The sequence below is a fragment of the Pseudophryne corroboree genome, chromosome 6 (genome assembly GCF_028390025.1).
Source record: "Pseudophryne corroboree isolate aPseCor3 chromosome 6, aPseCor3.hap2, whole genome shotgun sequence".
In the NCBI taxonomy this organism is placed as follows: domain Eukaryota; kingdom Metazoa; phylum Chordata; class Amphibia; order Anura; family Myobatrachidae; genus Pseudophryne; species Pseudophryne corroboree.
The window spans coordinates 677,044,986-677,065,471 of NC_086449.1; the positions used below are offsets into that span (position 1 = coordinate 677,044,986).

Below are 20,486 nucleotides of genomic sequence, written 5' to 3' on the forward strand. Positions count from 1 at the left end.
TAGGGAGAAAATGCGGACGAGTCCGCAGTTCTGCCCTGTCCGAATGGAAAATCAGATATGGGCTTTTGTAAGATAAAGCTGCCAGTTCTGACACTCTCCTGGCCGAAGCCAGGGCTAGTAACATGGTCACTTTCCATGTGAGATATTTTAAATCCACCTTTTTTAGTGGTTCAAACCAATGAGATTTTAGAAATTCCAAAACCACATTGAGATCCCACGGTGCCACTGGAGGCACCACAGGAGGCTGTATATGCAGCACTCCCTTAACAAAAGTCTGGACTTCAGGAACTGAAGCCAATTCTTTTTGAAAGAAAATCGACAGGGCCGAAATTTGAACCTTAATAGATCCCAATTTGAGACCCATAGACAATCCTGATTGCAGGAAATGTAGGAATCGACCCAGTTGAAATTCCTCCGTCGGAGCACTCCGATCCTCGCACCACGCAACATATCTTCGCCAAATGCGGTGATAGTGTTGCACGGTTACTTCCTTCCTTGCTTTAATCAAAGTAGGAATGACTTCTTCCGGCATGCCTTTTTCCTTTAGGATCCGGCGTTCAACCGCCATGCCGTCAAACGCAGCCGCGGTAAGTCTTGAAACAGACAGGGCCCCTGCTGAAGCAAGTCCCTCCTTAGAGGTAGAGGCCACGGATCTTCCGTGATCATCTCTTGAAGTTCCGGGTACCAAGTCCTTCTTGGCCAATCCGGAACCACTAGTATCGTTCTTACGCCTCTTTGCCGTATAATTCTCAATACTTTTGGTATGAGAGGCAGAGGAGGAAACACATACACCGACTGGTACACCCAAGGCGTTACCAGCGCGTCCACAGCTATTGCCTGCGGATCTCTTGACCTGGCGCAATACCTGTCCAGTTTTTTGTTGAGGCGAGACGCCATCATGTCCACCATTGGTCTTTCCCAACGGGTTACCAGCATGTGGAAGACTTCCGGATGAAGTCTCCACTCTCCCGGGTGAAGGTCGTGTCTGCTGAGGAAGTCTGCTTCCCAGTTGTCCACTCCCGGGATGAACACTGCTGACAGTGCTATCACATGATTCTCTGCCCAGCGAAGAATCCTTGCAGCTTCTGCCATTGCACTCCTGCTTCTTGTGCCGCCCTGTCTGTTTACATGGGCGACTGCCGTGATGTTGTCCGACTGGATCAACACCGGTTTTCCTTGAAGCAGAGGTTCTGCCTGGCTTAGAGCATTGTAGATTGCTCTTAGTTCCAGAATGTTTATGTGAAGAGACGTTTCCAGGCTCGTCCACACTCCCTGGAAGTTTCTTCCTTGTGTGACTGCTCCCCAGCCTCTCAGGCTGGCGTCCGTGGTCACCAGGATCCAATCCTGTATGCCGAATCTGCGGCCCTCCAATAGATGAGCACTCTGCAACCACCACAGAAGAGATACCCTTGTCCTTGGAGACAGGGTTATCCGCTGGTGCATCTGAAGATGCGACCCTGACCATTTGTCCAACAGATCCCTCTGGAAAATTCGTGCATGGAATCTGCCGAATGGAATTGCTTCGTAAGAAGCCACCATTTTTCCCAGGACTCTTGTGCATTGATGTACAGACACCTTTCCTGGTTTTAGGAGGTTCCTGACAAGCTCGGATAACTCCTTGGCTTTTTCCTCCGGGAGAAAAACCTTTTTCTGAACCGTGTCCAGAATCATCCCTAGGAACAGCAGACGAGTTGTCGGCATTAACTGGGATTTTGGAATATTCAGAATCCAGCCGTGCTGTTTTAGCACTTCTTGAGACAGTGCTAATCCCCTCTCTAGCTGTTCTCTGGACCTTGCCCTTATTAGGAGATCGTCCAAGTATGGGATAATTAATACGCCTTTTCTTCGAAGAAGAATCATCATCTCGGCCATTACCTTTGTAAAGACCCGAGGTGCCGTGGACAATCCGAACGGCAGCGTCTGAAACTGATAGTGACAGTTTTGTACAACGAACCTGAGGTACCCCTGGTGTGAGGGGTAAATTGGAACGTGGAGGTACGCATCCTTGATGTCCAAGGACACCATAAAGTCCCCTTCTTCCAGGTTCGCTATCACTGCTCTGAGTGACTCCATTTTGAACTTGAACTTCTTTATGTACAGGTTCAAGGACTTCAGATTTAGAATAGGTCTTACCGAGCCGTCCGGCTTCGGTACCACAAATAGAGTGGAATAATACCCCTTTCCCTGTTGTAGAAGAGGTACCTTGACTATCACCTGCTGAGAGTACAGCTTGTGAATGGCTTCCAAAACCGTCTCCCTTTCGGAGGGGGACGTTGGTAAAGCAGACTTCAGGAAACGGCGAGGCGGATCTGTCTCTAGTTCCAACCTGTACCCCTGAGATATTATCTGCAGGATCCAGGGATCTACCTGCGAGTGAGCCCACTGCGCGCTGAAATTATTGAGACGACCGCCCACCGCCCCCGAGTCCGCTTGAGAAGCCCCAGCGTCATGCTGAGGCTTTTGTAGAAGTGGGGGAGGGCTTCTGTTCCTGGGAAGGAGCTGCCTGTTGGTGTCTCTTCCCCCTTCCTCTGCCTCGTGGCAGATATGAATATCCCTTTGCTCTCTTGTTTTTAAAGGAACGAAAGGGCTGCGGTTGAAAAGTCGGTGTCTTTTTCTGTTGGGGAGTAGCTTGAGGTAAAAAGGTGGATTTCCCGGCTGTAGCCGTGGCCACCAAATCTGATAGACCGACTCCAAATAACTCCTCCCCTTTATACGGCAAAACTTCCATATGCCGTTTTGAGTCCGCATCGCCTGACCACTGTCGCGTCCATAAACTTCTTCTGGCCGAAATGGACATAGCACTTACCCGTGATGCCAGTGTGCAGATATCCCTCTGTGCATCACGCATATAAAGAAATGCATCCTTTATTTGCTCTAAAGACAGTAAAACATTGTCCCTATCCAGGGTATCAATATTTTCAATCAGGGACTCTGACCAAGCTACTCCAGCACTGCACATCCAGGCTGTCGCTATAGCTGGTCGTAGTATAACACCTGTATGTGTGTATATACTTTTTTGGATATTTTCCATCCTCCTATCTGCTGGATCTTTAAGTGCGGCCGTCTCAGGAGAGGGTAACGCCACTTGTTTAGATAAGCGTGTGAGCGCCTTGTCCACCCTAGGAGGTGTTTCCCAGCGCGCCCTAACCTCTGACGGGAAAGGGTATAAAGCTAATAACTTCTTTGAAATTAGCATCTTTTTATCGGGGGCAACCCACGCTTCATCACATACATCATTTAGTTCTTTTGATTCAGGAAAAACTATAGGTAGTTTTTTCACACCCCACATAATACCCTGTTTAGTGGTACCTGTAGTATCAGCTAAATGTAACGCCTCCTTCATTGCCAAAATCATATAACGTGTGGCCCTACTGGAAAATACGGTTGATTCGTCACCGTCGCCACTGGAATCAGTGCCTGTGTCTGGGTCTGTGTCGACCGACTGAGGCAAAGGGCGTTTTACAGCCCCTGACGGTGTTTGAGGCGCCTGGACAGGCACTAACTGATTGTCCGGCCGTCTCATGTCGTCAAACGACTGCTTTAGCGTGTTGACACTATCCCGTAATTCCATAAATAAAGGCATCCATTCTGGTGTCGACCCCCTAGGAGGTGACATCCCCATATTTGGCAATTGCTCCGCCTCCACACCAATATCGTCCTCATACATGTCGACACACACGTACCGACACACAGCAGACACACAGGGAATGCTCTTAACGAAGACAGGACCCCACTAGCCCTTTGGGGAGACAGAGGGAGAGTTTGCCAGCACACACCAAAAGCGCTATATATGACAGGGATAGCCTTATAATAAGTGCTCCCTGTATAGCTGCTTTTATAATATAATTTTTGCCACTATTTTGCCCCCCCTCTCTTGTTTTACCCTGTTTCTGTAGTGCAGTGCAGGGGAGAGACCTGGGAGCCGTCCTGACCAGCGGAGCTGTGTAAGGAAAATGGCGCTGTGTGCTGAGGAGATAGGCCCCGCCCCTTTTCCGGCGGGCTCGTCTCCCGCTCTTTAGTGTATTCTGGCAGGGGTTAAATATCTCCATATAGCCCCCGGAGGCTATATGTGAGGTATTTTTTTAGCCAAATAGGTTTTCATTTGCCTCCCAGGGCGCTCCCCTCCCAGCGCCCTGCACCCTCAGTGACTGCCGTGTGAAGTGTGCTGAGAGGAAAATGGCGCACAGCTGCAGTGCTGTGCGCTACCTTTAGAAGACTGAGGAGTCTTCTGCCGCCGATTCTGGACCTCTTCATGTTTCAGCATCTGCAAGGGGGCCGGCGGCGAGGCTCCGGTGACCATCCAGGCTGTACCTGTGATCGTCCCTCTGGAGCTGATGTCCAGTAGCCAAGAAGCCAATCCATCCTGCACGCAGGTGAGTTCACTTCTTCTCCCCTAAGTCCCTCGTTGCAGTGATCCTGTTGCCAGCAGGACTCACTGTAAAATAAAAAACCTAAGCTAAACTTTCTCTAAGCAGCTCTTTAGGAGAGCCACCTAGATTGCACCCTTCTCGGCCGGGCACAAAAATCTAACTGAGGCTTGGAGGAGGGTCATAGGGGGAGGAGCCAGTGCACACCACCTGATCGGAAAGCTTTACTTTTTGTGCCCTGTCTCCTGCGGAGCCGCTATTCCCCATGGTCCTTTCAGGAACCCCAGCATCCACTAGGACGATAGAGAAATGACTATAAAATACACAAATGTGTCAGACTATTCCTAATGTACTAAGGGCCTAATTCATGTTTGTACAGTAAGTAAAGCAAAAAAGCAAGTAACTGGTAAAAACCATGTTGCATTGCAGGTGTCAGATGTAACATGTACAGAGATTTAGATTTGGGTGGGGTGTGTTCACACTGAACTGAAAATAGGATTTTAATACGTACCGGTAAATCCTTTTCTTTTAGTCCGTAGAGGATGCTGGGGACACTTCAAGAACCATGGGGTATAGACAGGATCCGCAGGAGACATGAGCACTTTAAGACTTTCAAAGGGGTGTGAACTGGCTCCTCCCTCTATGCCCCTCCTCCAGACTCCAGTTATAGGAACTGTGCCCAGGGAGACGGACATTTCGAGGAAAAGGATTTATTGTTAACTAAGGTGGGACATATACCAGCTCACACCTCAAGTACACCGTACAACATGGCATTCAATAACGCAAGTCAATGGCATGAACAACATCAGCAACAGGCTGACCACAAACGTAACACAACATGTGTGTAACCATAACTAATAACTAATAACTGCAGATACAGTACGCACTGGGACGGGCGCCCAGCATCCTCTACGGACTAAGAGAAAAGGATTTACCGGTAGGTATTAAAATCCTATTTTCTCATACGTCCTAGAGGATGCTGGGGACACTTCAAGAACCATGGGGTTTATACCAAAGCTCTAGAACGGGCGGGAGAGTGCAGATGACTCTGCAGCACCGATTGACCAAACATGAGGTCCTCATCAGCCAGGGAATAAAACTTGTAGAACTTCGCAAAGGTGTTTGAACCCGACTTTCTGGTAGAATGGGCCTTCACCGATTTCGGTAACGGCAAATCTAGCCGTAGAATGAGCCTGCTGAATCGTATGACAGATCCAGCGCGTAATAGTCTGCTTGGAAGCAGGAGCTCCAATTTAATTGTGAGCATACAGGACAAACAGAGCCTCTGTTTTCCTAAACTGAGCCGTTCTGGCGACATAAATTTTGAAAGCTCTTACTACATCTAGAAGCTTCGATTCCAGCAAGGCGTCAGTAGCCACTGGCACCACAATAGGCTGGTTCAAGTGGAACAATGAAAATACTTTCGGCAGAAACTGCTGACGAGTCCTCAATTCTGCTCTATCTTCATGGAAGATCAAATAAGGGCTCTTGTGAGATAAGGCCACCAATTCAGACACCCGCCTGGAGGATGCCAAGGCCAACAGCATGACCACTTTCCAAGTGAGGAATTTCAACAGCACCTTTGTAAAGGTACAAACCAATGAGATTGAAGGAATTGCAACACCACGTTAAGATCCCACGGTGCCACAGGGGGCACAAAGGGAGGTTGGATGTGCAACACGCCTTTCACAAAAGTCTGAACTTCTGGAAGGGAGGCCAATTGTTTTTGGAAGAAAATCGATAAGGCTGAAATTTGCACTTTAATGGAGCCCAACTTTAGGCCCGCATCCACACCTGCCTGCAGAAAATGGAGAAAATGTCCTAACTGAAATTCTACTGTAGGGGCCTTCTTGGATTCACACCAAGACACATATTTTCTCCAAATACGGTGGTAATGTTTCGCCGTCACTTCTTTTCTAGCCTGAAGAAGTGTGGGAAGGACTTCACTGGGAATACCCTTTCGGGCTAGGATCCGGCGTTCAACCGCCAAGCTGTCAAACGTAGCCGCGGTAAGTCTTGATATACACACGGCCCCTGCTGTAACAGATCCTCTCGTAGAGGAAGAGGCCAGGGATCTCCTATGAGTAATTCCTGAAGATCTGGATACCAAGCCCTCCTTGGCCAGTCCGGAACAATGAGGATCGCCTGAACCTTTGGTCTTCTTATGATCCGTAGCACCTTTGGAATGAGTGGAAGCGGAGGGAACACATACACCTATTGAAACACCTATGGTGTCACTAGGGCGTCCACTGCTATTGCTTGAGGGTCTCTCGACCTGGGACAATATCTCTGAAGATTCTTGTTGAGGCGAGACGCCATCATGTCTATTTGAGGAATTCCCCAATGACTTTTCACTTCTGCAAAGACCTCTTGATGAAGACCCCACCCGCCTGGATGGAGATCGTGTCTGCTGAGGAAGTCTGCTTCCCAGTTGTCCACTCCTGGAATGAAGATCGCTGACAGAGCGCTTGTATGTCTTTCCGCCGAGAAGAGAACTTTTGTGGCCTCTGCCATCGCCGCTCTGCTCTTTGTTTCGCCCTGGCGGTTTATGTGCGCTACTGCTGTTATACTGTCCGACTGGATCAGGACGGGCAGATTGCGAAGAGGATGTTCCGCTTGAAGAAGGCCGTTGTAAATGGCCCTTAACTCCAGGACGTTTATGTGTAGACAAATTTCCTGGCTTGACCATCTTACCTGGAAGGTTTCCCCCTGTGTGACTGCACCCCAGCCTCGGAGACTCGCATCCGTGGTCACTATGATCCAGTACTGGATCCCGAACCTGCGTCCCTCTAAGAAGTGAGAGCTGTGCAGCCATCACAGGAGTGAGATTCTGGTCTTGGAGGACAGGATTATTTTCCGGTGCATGTGCAGATGGGATCCGGACCACTTGTCCAACAGGTCCCACTGAAACACTCTGGCATGGAATCTGCCAAATTGAATGGCCTCGTAGGCCGTCACCATCTTCCCCAGCAATCGAGTGCATTGAAGGATTGACACTCTCGCTGGTTTCAGAATTTGTTTGACCAGACTCTGAATTTCCAGAGCCTTTTCCACTGGAAGAAAAATTCTCTGCAATTCTGTGTCCAGAATCATTCCCAAAAACGACAGGCGTTTCGTCGGAATTAACTGTGACTTTGGCAAGTTTAGGAGCCAACCATGTTGTTGCAGAACCGTCAGGGAGAGCGTAATGTCCTGCACCAGTCTGTCCTTGGATCTCGCCTTTATCAGGAGATCGTCCAAGTACGGGATAATTGTGACTCCTTGCTTGCGCAGGAGAACCATCATTTCCGCCATTACCTTGGTGAAAATCCTCAGAGCTGTGGACAGACCAAACGGCAATGTCTGAAATTGGTAATGACAATCCTGAATGGCAAACCTCAGGTAAGCCTGATGCGGAGGATATATGGGAACGTGTAAGTAGGCATCCTTTATGTCGACCGACACCATAAAATCCCCTTCCTCCAAACTGGAGATCACTGCTCGGAGAGATGCCATCTTGAATCTGAATTTTCTTAGATAGAAATTGAGGGATTTTAGGTTCAGAGTTGGTCTGACCGAGCCGTCCGGTTTCGGGACCACGAACAGACTCGAATAAAAGCCTTCTCCCTGTTGTGATGGGGGAACCCTGATAATGACTTGATTTTGATACAACTTTTGTATCGCATCACATACTACCTCCCTGTCTGGAAGAGAAGCTGGTAAGGCCGATTTGAAAAATCGACGAGGGGGAATGTCTTGAAACTCTAGTTTTTACCCCCTGGGACGCTATTTCTAATACCCATGGGTCCAGGTCCGAACGACCCCAGAACTGACTGAAGAGTTTGAGACGTGCCCCCACCGGTGCAGACTCCCGCAGAGGAGTCCCAGCGTCATGCGGTTGAGGACTTCTGCTCCTGGGAACCCGCCACAGCCGGAGATCTTTTACCTTTTTCTCTTCCTCTATTAGCAAGGAAGGAATAACCTCTGCCTTTTTTGTATTTATTTTGCCGAAAGGACTGCATCTGATAGTGGTGAGCTTTCTTTTGTTGTGGAGGAACATAAGGCAAAAAAGACGACTTAGCCGTAGATACCAAATCAGCGAGGCCGTCACCGAACAAAACACCACCTTTATACGGTAGAGACTCCATAGCTTTCTTATCAGCATCAGCATTCTATTGGTGAATCCACAATGACCTCCTAGCTGAAACTGCCATGGCATTGGCCTTTGATCCCAAAAGGCCAATATCACTCGCTGCTTCCTTTAGGTAGGCTGCAGCGTCCCTGATATAACCCAGCGTTAAAAGGATGCTATCCCTATCCAGGGTATCTATATCAGATGACAAATTATCTGCCCACTTCTCGATAGCACTACTCACCCACGCAGATGCAATGGCTGGTCTGAGTAGTGTACCTGTGGTGACGTAAATGGATTTTAACGTATTTTCTTGTCTACGATCCGCAGGATCCTTAAGGGCTGCCGTGTCAGGAGACGGTAGAGCCACCTTTTTAGACAACCGTGATAGAGCCTTGTCCACAATGGGGGGTGACTCCCACTTTTCTCTATCCCCAGAGGGGAAGGGATACGCCACCGGAATCCTTTTGGGAATCTGAAACTTTTTGTCAGTATTTTCCCACAGCTTTTCAAAGAGAGTATTCAGTTCATGAGAGGGAGGAAACGTTATCTCAGGCTTCTTTCCCTTAAACATACAGACCCTTTTGTCAGGAACAGTAGGGTCCTCAGTGATATGCAATACGTCTTTTATTGCCACAATCATGTGAATGCTCTTTACCAATTTTGGGTCTAATCTGGTATCACTATAGTCGACACTGGAGTCAGTGTCCGTGTCGGTATCGGTGTCTGCCAACTGAGTAAACGAACACTTATGTGACCCCGAGGAGGTCTGGACTTGTGATAACACAACCTCGTAAGGAGACACAGGGCGATCTGGCACAGGATTTATCGAAATGTGATAATAGAAGAATTAGAGAAAGAGAGACCAAAATTGGACAGTATGTTGCCCTTGTTGGTAAGGGAAAAAAACGGCAAAATTAGCCGTTTTATATATAAATATATGAATATATATGTATAAATATTATGTTGTCCTGGTTGGTGGTGCACCCAGAGCCAGAAAGTGCAAAGACTTCAAAAATTGGAAGAGAAAGGAAGGCTCTTGTGTGGGCGCACTCTTTTTAAAGAAAGTAAGTAATATCTGACAATTTTGAAAAATGTTTAAAACATAACTTTTATTAACATTATTATAACGCGAATACTCTTCTCGGAGATCTATCACTAAAGATACAGATTTAAATGTATCTTTAAAATTAAAATTGTTCTGGTCTCTTTACTATAAAGAGTATTTGGAAAGGTTGTAGACATAAATAGGTCATACCCCCATTTCCCCTGACCAGTACAGGATTTCTGTATTAATGGAACCACAGGATGGTCAAGACACAGTTGTATATAAGGAAACGCTCTTTGGCTGTAGGTAACTAGGGTAGTGATCAGCAGTCACACCTCTAGGGATAATACACCTAATTAACATACAAATATCATGATTTGAAAAAATGTCATACAAAATTTATAGGCATCATGAAGTCAGTGCGAATATCAATGTTATAAACACTGAGATAAGAGGATTGCAGGATAGAAATTAGTGGTGATACTGCTGTTTTACTACATCTGATTTTCCTTTCCCTATATCCAATATAGAGATTTTTGGATAAATCACAATGTGTGCAGTAATTAAGAGGTCCTTTTGTTTTCATTAAAATTAACAGCACCAACACTGACAACCAATATATCCTATGATCACCAATTTCGTGGACTCTCATTCACGATTCCCGGAACATTGCACCACGTTAGTGGGAATTTTGGAACCGGGTCTAACGTGGAAAGCAGATCCACATATTTTCACTATTCTTTCTCCTATTACTCTTCTCTCTGTTTTCTTAAAATTTCATATTTCCTATATAGGTGCACTCTCATTGGTGTACACATAAATTCTCTACTACCATACCACGCTGCCAACGCCCGATCTCGTCTGATCTTGGAAGCTAAACAGCGTTGGGCCAGGTCAGTATCAGGAAAGGAGACTGCCTGCGAATACCTGGTGTTGTAGAGCAGGATTTTCCTCACTTATGTGATAAAAACACCAACAGCAGTATCACCACTAATTTCTATCCTGCAATCCTCTTATCTCAGTGTTTATAACATTGATATTCGCACTGACTTCATGATGCCTATAAATTTTGCATGACATTTTTTGCATTTTTTCAAATCATGATATTTGTATGTTAATTAGATGTATTATCCCTAGAGGTGTGACTGCTGATCACTACCCTAGTTACCTACAGCCAAAGAGCGTTTCCTTATATACAACTGTGTCTTGACCATCCTGTGGTTCCATTAATACAGAAATCCTGTACTGGTCAGGGGAAATGGGGGTATGACCTATTTATGTCTACAACCTTTCCAAATACTCTTTATAGTAAAGAGACCAGAACAATTTTAATTTTAAAGATACATTTAAATCTGTATCTTTAGTGATAGATCTCCGGGAAGAGTATTCGCGTTATAATAATGTTAATAAAAGTTATGTTTTAAACATTTTTCAAAATTGTCAGATATTACTTACTTTCTTTAAAAAGAGTGCGCCCACACAAGAGCCTTCCTTTCTCTTCCAATTTTTGAAGATAACACAACCTCCACAGATTTCTTCCATGCCTGGTTTTGAGACTCAGATTTGTCTAATCTCTTACTAATAAGAGCCACATTAGCATTCAAAGCATTCAACACATTTACCCAATCAGGAGTCGGCGGTGCCGACAGGGTCATTCCCACAGACGTTTCTGTCCCTAATACAGTCTCCTCCTGGGAAGAGCACTCAGCCTCAGACATGCCGACACACGTGTACCGACACCTACAGACACACTGGGCATATAGGGGACAGACCCACAGTAAAGCCTGTCAGAGAAACACAAAGGGAGTTTGCCAGCTCACAACCCAGCGCCTATCCCGGTTCTGAAACTCTTATATATTGCCTCAGAACTGTAGCGCTTATATAATTAACTTATTTTGCACCAAATTAACTGCCCCCCCCCCCCCCCTTTGCACCCTGTTACTTGTACAGCAGTGTTGAGGAAGGACCAGCGTCTCTGCAGTGAAGAGAAAATGGCGCTGAGTAGAGCTGTGAGGGCTAAGCCCCGCCCCCTTAATGGCGCGCTTCAGCCCTGCTAATTTTTTAACATATTTATGCTGGCGGGGGTTAGGATTTAATGCCTAGGCACTTATACCACTCTTTGAAAGTCTCATATGAGGTTTTATATGCTGCCCAGGGCGCCCCCCCGTGCCCTGCACCCTGTAGTGCCGCTGTGTGAGGGAGCATGGCGCGCAGCGTGATCGCTGTGCGGTACCTCAAAGCCGTCACTGAAGTCTTCTGATCTTCTTCTACTCACCTGTCTTCTGACTTCTGGCTCTGTAAGGGGGGTGACGGCCGGCTCTGGGAATGAACCCCTAGGCGTACCTAGTGTTCCAAACCCTCAGGAGCTAATGGTGTCCTGTAGCCAAGAAGCAGAGCCTTTAACTCACTGGAAGTAGGTCTAACTTCTCTCCCCTAAGTCCCACGAAGCAGGGAGATTGTTGCCAGCAATCTCCCTGAAAATAAAAAACCTAACATAAGTATTTTTCAGAGAAACTCAGTAGAGCTCCTCAGTATGCATCCAGTCTGCCTGGACACAATTCTAAAACTGGAGTCTGGAGGAGGGGCATACAGGGAGTAGCCAGTTCACACCCCTTTGAAAGTCTTAAAGTGCCCATGTCTCCTGCGGATCCCGTCTATACCCCATGGTTCTTGAAGTGTCCCCAACATCCTTTAGGACGTATGAGAAATCTAAATTGCAGTGTAAAAATAAAGCTAAAGGTGTGTACTAGGGAGGCCAATCCCGGGCCTTTTTTTCAATCCAGGGTATCAGGATTGAAAAAAGGTCAATCCAGGAATTCCCGGGATATCCAGGATTGGGTTGAAGACCCGCCCACTCCAGCCCTGCCCACACAAATACTCACTATCATGGGTGGGAGCCCAGTTCGCGGGCTGTGGGCGGCGAGGTGCGGTACTGGTGTCAGACTGAGCAGCGTGACCTCTGACATCATATCACGCTGCACAGCACGCACTACTGGGGGCAGGAGGAGGCGGGCAGTATCTGAGCCTCCTGAGGACACTCAACGCTGCCCAGCATTAAAAAAAACAATGGGGCAGGTAAATCCCACAATCTCCAGGATTGGAGCTTCCAATACTGGGATTGAACCCCGGACTTTTTTTTTGTCATAAATCCGGGGATCCCGCTGATCCCGATCCTGGGATTGGCCTCCCTAGTGTGTACACACGGTGACATTTCTCCTTTCGGTTTTGACTATATAGTCAAATTCGCAATGAAAGTTAGTGAAAATCGCAAGGTGTAAGCCACCTTGCGATCTCGATTCAATCCCGATGCGCACTCCCGCGGGGTCGGTATTGCAAGGTTAGATAGACTGTCCAGGCAAGTCAATCTTGACTACATAGTGTACAAAGTATAGTCAAAATTGTCACTCAGTCAATATCGTACATAGTCAAAATCAAAAGTACATAGTCAAAATCGGTGCTTCTGGGCTCTGGGGGAGTTCAAGGGAAATCGCATAGTCAAAATCGGGCATAGTCAATATCTCACCGTGTGTATGTACCTTAACATTTGCGGGCTACATGCAAAAGCAGCCACTATTTACCCTTTACAGAAAAAGTATAACCCACCCAAATCAAGCTCTCCCTGCACGTTACATCTGCCCCACCTGCAGTGCAACATGGTTTTGTCCAGCTGCGTGCTTTTATGATTTACCTACAAACATGAATCAAACCCTAATAGGCATATTCAATTCATGTCGGATTCAATGCCAATCCGACTTTTTTTAAAGTCGGATTGACATTGTCAGAAACGGTGCTAAAACCTGTCGGGTTTGGCCGTGCCTCCTTAAATACATGTGGACACGCATGCTTTCTGACAGGTTTCGAACAAGTCGGATTTCCCGACTTGTGGGAAAAAAGGGGACAAAATTGAATAGGTCGGAACCCCTTCCGACCTAAAACAGTCAGAAACTGCCGTCTTTCCGACAAGACAGCAGTTTCCAACATTAATTGAATACCTCCCTATGAGGGGGGGGGGGGGGTATCAAATTATCCACAATATCAACGTTTTGTGATACATTATTGCAAATGCGATAATTCAGTATCCTATTAGTGCTGATAAATTATCAGCGATAAGCCTCCATAGGGTTTATCATGGATTTATCTTCACCATCATGTAAAATCCCTATTTAAAGGTAAACAGTTCAGGATTTGGTTCAGAATCCCTGGGACACCCCCCTAATTAGGCACGTATACGTTTTTCATTATTTTTAATTGGCCAATAATGATATGTCATTTTTGGGGTCAAAAAATGCAAAGTGATGGAAATTGGGGTACATCGGTCCGTTTCTACTTTTGTTTTTTAAAGTACCCTAAACTGACCCAAATATATACTTATACCCATTTCTCTGACGTCCTAGTGGATGCTGGGTACTCCGTAAGGACCATGGGGACTCTAAAAGAAAGATTAGGTACTATCTGGTGTGCACTGGCTCCTCCCTCTATGCCCCTCCTCCAGACCTCAGTTAGAATCTGTGCCCGGCCCGAGCTGGTTGCACACTAGGGGCTCTCCTGAGCTCCTAGTAAAGAAAGTATTTGTTAGGTTTTTTATTTTCAGTGAGATCTGCTGGCAACAGACTCACTGCTACGAGGGACTAAGGGGAGAAGAAGCGAACCTACCTGCTTGCAGCTAGCTTTGGCTTCTTAGGCTACTGGACACCATTAGCTCCAGAGGGATCGAACACAGGCCCAGCCTCGGTCGTCTGGTCCCGGAGCCGCGCCGCCGTCCCCCTTACAGAGCCAGAAGCAAGAAGAGCATCCTGGAAATCGGCGGCTGAAGACTTCGGTCTTCATTAAGGTAGCGCACAGCACTGCAGCTGTGCGCCATTGCTCCCTATGCACACCACATACTCCGGTCACTGATGGGTGCAGGGCGCTGGGGGGGGGGGGGGGGGGGGGGCGCCCTGGGCTGCAATTAGAGTACCTTAACTTTGGCAAACAACACATAATATAGCCTAATAAGCTATATATGTGTAAAAATCCCCTGCCATAATACAATTATAAGAGCGGGAGAAGTCCGCCGAAAAAGGGGCGGGGGCTATCTCCCTCAGCACACTGGCGCCATTTTCTCTTCACAGTGCAGCTGGAAGACAGCTCCCCAGGCTCTCCCCTGCAGTTTCCAGGCTCAAAGGGTTAAAAAGAGAGGGGGGGGGGGCACTAAATTTAGGCGCAAACTGTATATAAAAAGCAGCTATAGGGATAAATCACTTTCTGTTAGTGTAAATCCCTGATTAAATAGCGCTGTGGTGTGTGCTGGCATACTCTCTCTCTGTCTCCCCAAAGGACTTTGTGGGGTCCTGTCCTCAGTCAGAGCATTCCCTGTGTGTGTGCGGTGTGTCGGTACGGCTGTGTCGACATGTTTGATGAGGAGGCTTATGTGGAGGCGGAGCAGGTGCCGATAAATGTGATGTCACCCCCTGCGGGGCCGACACCAGAGTGGGTGGATATGAAGAAGGTATTAACCGACAGTGTCAACTCCTTACATAAAAGGCTGGATGACGTAACAGCCGTGGGACAGCCGACTTCTCAGCCCGCGCCTGCCCAGGCGTCTCAAAGGCCATCAGGGGCTCAAAAACGCCCGCTACCTCAGATGGCAGACACAGATGTCGACACGGAGTCTGACTCCAGTGTCGACGAGGTTGAGACATATACACAATCCACTAGGGGCATCCGTTGCATGATTTCGGCAATGAAAAATGTGTTACACATTTCTGACATTAACCCAAGTACCACTAAAAATAAGATTTTACTCACCGGTAAATCTATTTCTCGTAGTCCGTAGTGGATGCTGGGACTCCGTAAGGACCATGGGGATTAGCGGCTCCGCAGGAGACTGGGCACAACTAAAGAAAGCTTTAGGACTACCTGGTGTGCACTGGCTCCTCCCACTAAGACCCTCCTCCAGACCTCAGTTAGGATACTGTGCCCGGAAGAGCTGACACAAATAGGAAGGATTTTGAATCCCGGGTAAGACTCATACCAGCCACACCAATCACACCGTATAACTCGTGATACTATACCCAGTTAACAGTATGAAATATAACTGAGCCTCTCAACAGATGGCTCAACAATAACCCTTTAGTTAGGCAATAACTATAAACAAATATTGCAGACAATCCGCACTTGGGATGGGCGCCCAGCATCCACTACGGACTATGAGAAATAGATTTACCGGTGAGTAAAATCTTATTTTCTCTGACGTCCTAAGTGGATGCTGGGACTCCGTAAGGACCATGGGGATTATACCAAAGCTCCCAAACGGGCAGGAGAGTGCGGATGACTCTGCAGCACCGAATGAGCAAACTCTAGGTCCTCCTCAGCCAGGGTATCAAACTTGTAGACTGTTGCAAAAATGTTTGAACCCGACCAAGTAACAGCTCGGCAAAGTTGTAAAGCCGAGACCCCTCGGGCAGCCGCCCAAGAAGAGCCCACTTTCCTCGTGGAATGGGCTTTTACAGATTTAGGGTGCGGCAGTCCAGTCGCAGCATGTGCAAATTGAATCGTGCTACAGATCCAGCGAGCAATAGTCTGCTTAGAAGCAGGAGCACCCAGCTTGTTGGGTGCATACAGGATAAATAGCGAGTCAGTTTTCCTGACTCCAGCCGTCCTGGAAACATATACTTTTCAGGGCCCTGACTACGTCCAGTAACTTGGAATCCTCCAAGTCCCAAGTAGCCGCAGGCACCACAATAGGTTGGTTCACATGAAAAACTGATACCACCTTAGGAAGGAATTGGGAACGAGTCCTCAATTCCACCTTATCCATATAAAATACAGATAAGGGCTTTTGTATGACAAAGCCGCCAATTCTGATACACGCCTGGCCGACGCCACGGCCCACAGCATGACCACTTTCCACGTGAGGTATTGTAGCTCCACGGATTTAAGTGGCTCAACCCAATGCGACTTAAGGAAATATAACACCACGTTGAGATCCCACGGTGCCACTTGAGGCACAAACGGGGGCTGACTATGCAGCACTCCCTTAACAAAAGTCCGAACTTCAGGCAGTGAAGCCAGTTCTATTTTGGAAGAAAATCGATAGAGCCGAAATCTGGACCTTCATGGAACCTAATTTTAGGCCCATAGTCACCTCTGACTGTAGGAAGTGCAGAAATCGACCTAGCTGAAATTTCTCCTTTGGGGCCTTCCTGGCCTCACAGCACGCAACATATTTCCACCATATGCGGTGATAATGGTTTGCGTTCACTTCTTTCCTAGCTTTAAATAGCGTAGGGATAACTTCCTCCAGAATGCTCTTTTCCTTCAGGATCCGGCGTTCAACCGTCATGCCGTCAAACGCAGCCGCGGTACGTCTTGGAACAGACAGGCCCCCTGCTGCAGCAGGTCCTGTCTGAGCGGCAGAGGTCATGGGTCCTCTGAGATCATTTCTTGGAGTTCTGGTTACCAAGCTCTTCTTGGCCAACCCAGAACAATGAGTATAGTTCTTACTCCTCTCCTTCTTATTATTCTCATTACCCTGGGTAGGAGAGGCAGAGAAGGGAACACATACACCGACTGGTACACCCACGGTGTTACCAGAGCGTCCACAGCTATCGCCTGAGGGTCCCTTGACCTGGCGCAATATCTTTGTAGCTTTTTGTTGAGGCGGGACGCCATCATGTCCACCTGTGGCCTTTCCCAACGGTGTACAATCATTTGGAAAACTTCTGGATGAAGTCCCCACTCTCCCGGGTGGAGGTCGTGTCTTCTGAGAAAGTCTGCTTCTCAGTTGTCCACTCCGGGAATGAACACTGCTGACAGTGCTAACACATGATTTTCCGCCCATCGGAGAATCCTTGTGGCTTCTGCCATCGCCATCCTGCTTCTTGTGCCGCCCTGTCGGTTTACATGAGCGACCGCCGTGATGTTGTCTGACTGGATCAGCACCGGCCGGTATTGAAGCAGGGGTCTAGCCTGACTTAGGGCATTGTAAATGGCCCTTAGTTCCAGAATATTTATGTGTAGGGAAGTCTCCTGACTTTTCCATAGCCTTGGAAGTTTCTTCCCTGTGTGACTGCCCCCCAGCCTCGAAGGCTGGCATCCTTGGTCACCAGGACCCAGTCCTGTATGCCGAATCTGCGGCCCCCTAGAAGATGAGCACTCTGCAGCCACCACAACAGCGACACCCTGGCCCTTGGAGACAGGGTTATCCGCCGATGCATCTGAAGATGCGACCTGGACCACTTGTCCAACAGATCCCACTGGAAAATCCTTGCATGGGACCTGGCGAATGGAATTTCTTCGTAAGAAGCTACCATCCTTCCCAGGGCTCGCGTGCATTGATGCACCGACACCTGTATACGTATTAGGAGGTCTCTGTCTAGAGACGACAACTCCTTGGACTTCTCCTCCGGGAGAAACCCTTTTTATCCTGTTCTGTGTCCAGAACCATACCCAGGAACAGTAGACGCGTCGTAGGAACCAGCTGCGACTTTGGAATATTCCGAATCCAGCCGTGCTGTTGTAGCACTTCCCGAGATAGTGCTACTCCGCCGAACAACTGCTCCCTGGACCTCGCCTTTATAAGGAGATCGTCCAAGTACGGGATAATTATTTCGGCCATTACCTTGGTAAATACCTCTGTGCCGGGGACAGACCAACGGCACGTCTGGAATTGGTAATGACAATCCTGTACCACAATTTTGAGGTACTCCTGGTTAAGAGGGTAAATAGGGACATGCAGGTAAGCATCCTTGATGTCCAGTGATACCATGAAATTCTCCAGGCTTGCAATAATCGCCCTGAGTGATTCCATTTTGAACTAGAACCTTCGTATATAAGTGTTCAAGGCTTTCAATTTTAGAATGGCTCTCACCGAACCGTCTGGTTTCGGTACCACAACATTTTGGAATAGTAACCCCGGCCTTGTTGAAGGAGGGGTACCTTGATTTCACCTGCTGGAAGTACAGCTTGTGAATTGCCGCCAGCTTGTGAATTGCCGCCAGTACTACCTTTCTCCGAGGGCAGCAGGCAAGGCTGATGTGAGGTAACGGCGAGGGGGAGTCGCCTCGAACTCCAGCCTGTATCCCTGTGATACTATTTGCAGAACCTAGGGATCCACCTGTGGGCAAGCCCACTGGTCCCTGAAGTTCCCGAGACGGGCCCCTACCGCACCTGTCTCCACCTGTGGAGCCCCAACGTCATGCGGTGGACTCAGAGGAAGCGGGGGAAGATTTTTGATCCTGGGAACTGGCTGCTGGTGCAGCTTTTTCCTTCTTCCCTTGTCTCTGTGCAGAAAGGAAGCGCCTTTGACCCGCTTGCTTTTCTGAAGCCGAAAGGACTGTGCCTGAAAATACAGTGCTTTCTTAGGCTGTGAGGAAACCTGAGGTAAAAAATTTTCTTCCCAGCTGTTGCTGTGGATACGAGGTCCCAGAGACCATCCCCAAACAATTCCTCACCCTTATAAGGCAGAATCTCCATGTGCCTTTTATAGGCAGCATCACCTGCCGGGTTTCTAATACCCTCCTGGCAGAATGGACATTGCATTAATTCTGGATGCCAGCCGGCAAATATCCCTCTGTGCATCCTTTATATCTAAGACGACGTCTTTAATATGCTCTATGTTAGCAAACTATTATCCCTGTCTTAGAGTATTAATATTATCTGACTGGGTATCCGACCACGCTGCAGCAGCACTATTTATGCTGAGGCAATTGCAGGTCTCAGTATATAACCTGAGTGTGTATATACAGACTTCAGGATAGCCTCCTGCTTTTTATCAGCAGGCTCCTTCAAGGTGGCCGTATCCTAAGACGGCAGTGCCACCTTTTTTGACAAACGTGTGAGCGCCTTATCCACCCTAAGGGATATCTCCCAACGTGACCTATCCTCTAGCAGGAAAGGGTACGCCATCAGTAACTTTTTAGAAATTACCAGTTTCTTATCGGGGGAACCCACGCTACTTTACACACTTCATTCATTCATCTGATGGGGGAATAAAACACTGGCTGCTTTTTCTCCCCAAAAATAAAACCCCTTTTATGTGGTACTTGGGTTCATGTCAGAAATGCGTAACACATTTTTCATTGCCGAGATCATGTAACGGATGTTCCTAGTGGATTGTGTATATGTCTCAACCTCGTCGACACTGGAGTCAGACTCCGTGTCGACATCTGTGTCTGCCATCTGAGGTAACGTGCGCTTTTTTGAGCCCCTGATGGCCTTTGAGACGCCTGGGCAGGCGCGGGCTGAGAAGCCGGCTGTCCCACAGCTGTTTAAGTCATCCAGCCTTCTATGTAAGGAGTTGACATTGTCGGTTAATACCTTCCACCTATCCATCCACTCTGGTGTCGGCCCCACAGGGGGCGACATCCCATTTATCGGCCTCTGCTCCACCTCCACGTAACCTTCCTCATCCCACATGTCGACACAGCCGTACCGACATACAGCACACACACAGGGAATGCTCTGACTGAGGACAGGACCCCACAAAGTCCTTTGGGGAGACAGAGAGAGAGTATGCCAGCACACACCAGAGCGCTATATAATGCAGGGATTAACACTATAACTGAGTGATTTTTCCCCCAATAGCTGCTTGTATAAACAATATTGCGCCTAAATTTAGTGCCCCCCCTCTCTTTTTAACCCTTTGAGCCTGAAAACTACAGGGGAGAGCCTGGGGAGCTGTCTTCCAGCTGCACTGTGAAGAGAAAATGGCGCCAGTGTGCTGAGGGAGATAGCTCCGCCCCTTTTTCGCAGACTTTTCTCCCGCTTTTTTATGGATTCTGGCAGGGGTATGTATCACATATATAGCCTCTGGGGCTATATATTGTGATGATTTTGCCAGGCAAGGTGTTTATATTGCTGCTCAGGGCGCCCCCCCCCCCCCCCCCCCAGCGCCCTGCACCAATCAGTGACCGGAGTGTGAGGTGTGCATGAGGAGCAATGGTCTTCTGCCGCCGATTTTCCGGAACACTTCTTACTT

General features: G+C 47.9%; 1 protein-coding gene and 1 pseudogene across 14 annotated transcripts in view; one reads left to right on the forward strand and one right to left on the reverse strand.

Moving 5' to 3' along the window:
• Positions 1-20,486, reverse strand: part of JADE2 (jade family PHD finger 2) — a 1,261,323-nt gene that overhangs the window by 289,476 nt on the left and 951,361 nt on the right. The gene's annotated exons all lie outside the window — the stretch shown is intronic.
• On the forward strand, positions 10,350-10,468 carry LOC134937641 (5S ribosomal RNA; annotated as a pseudogene).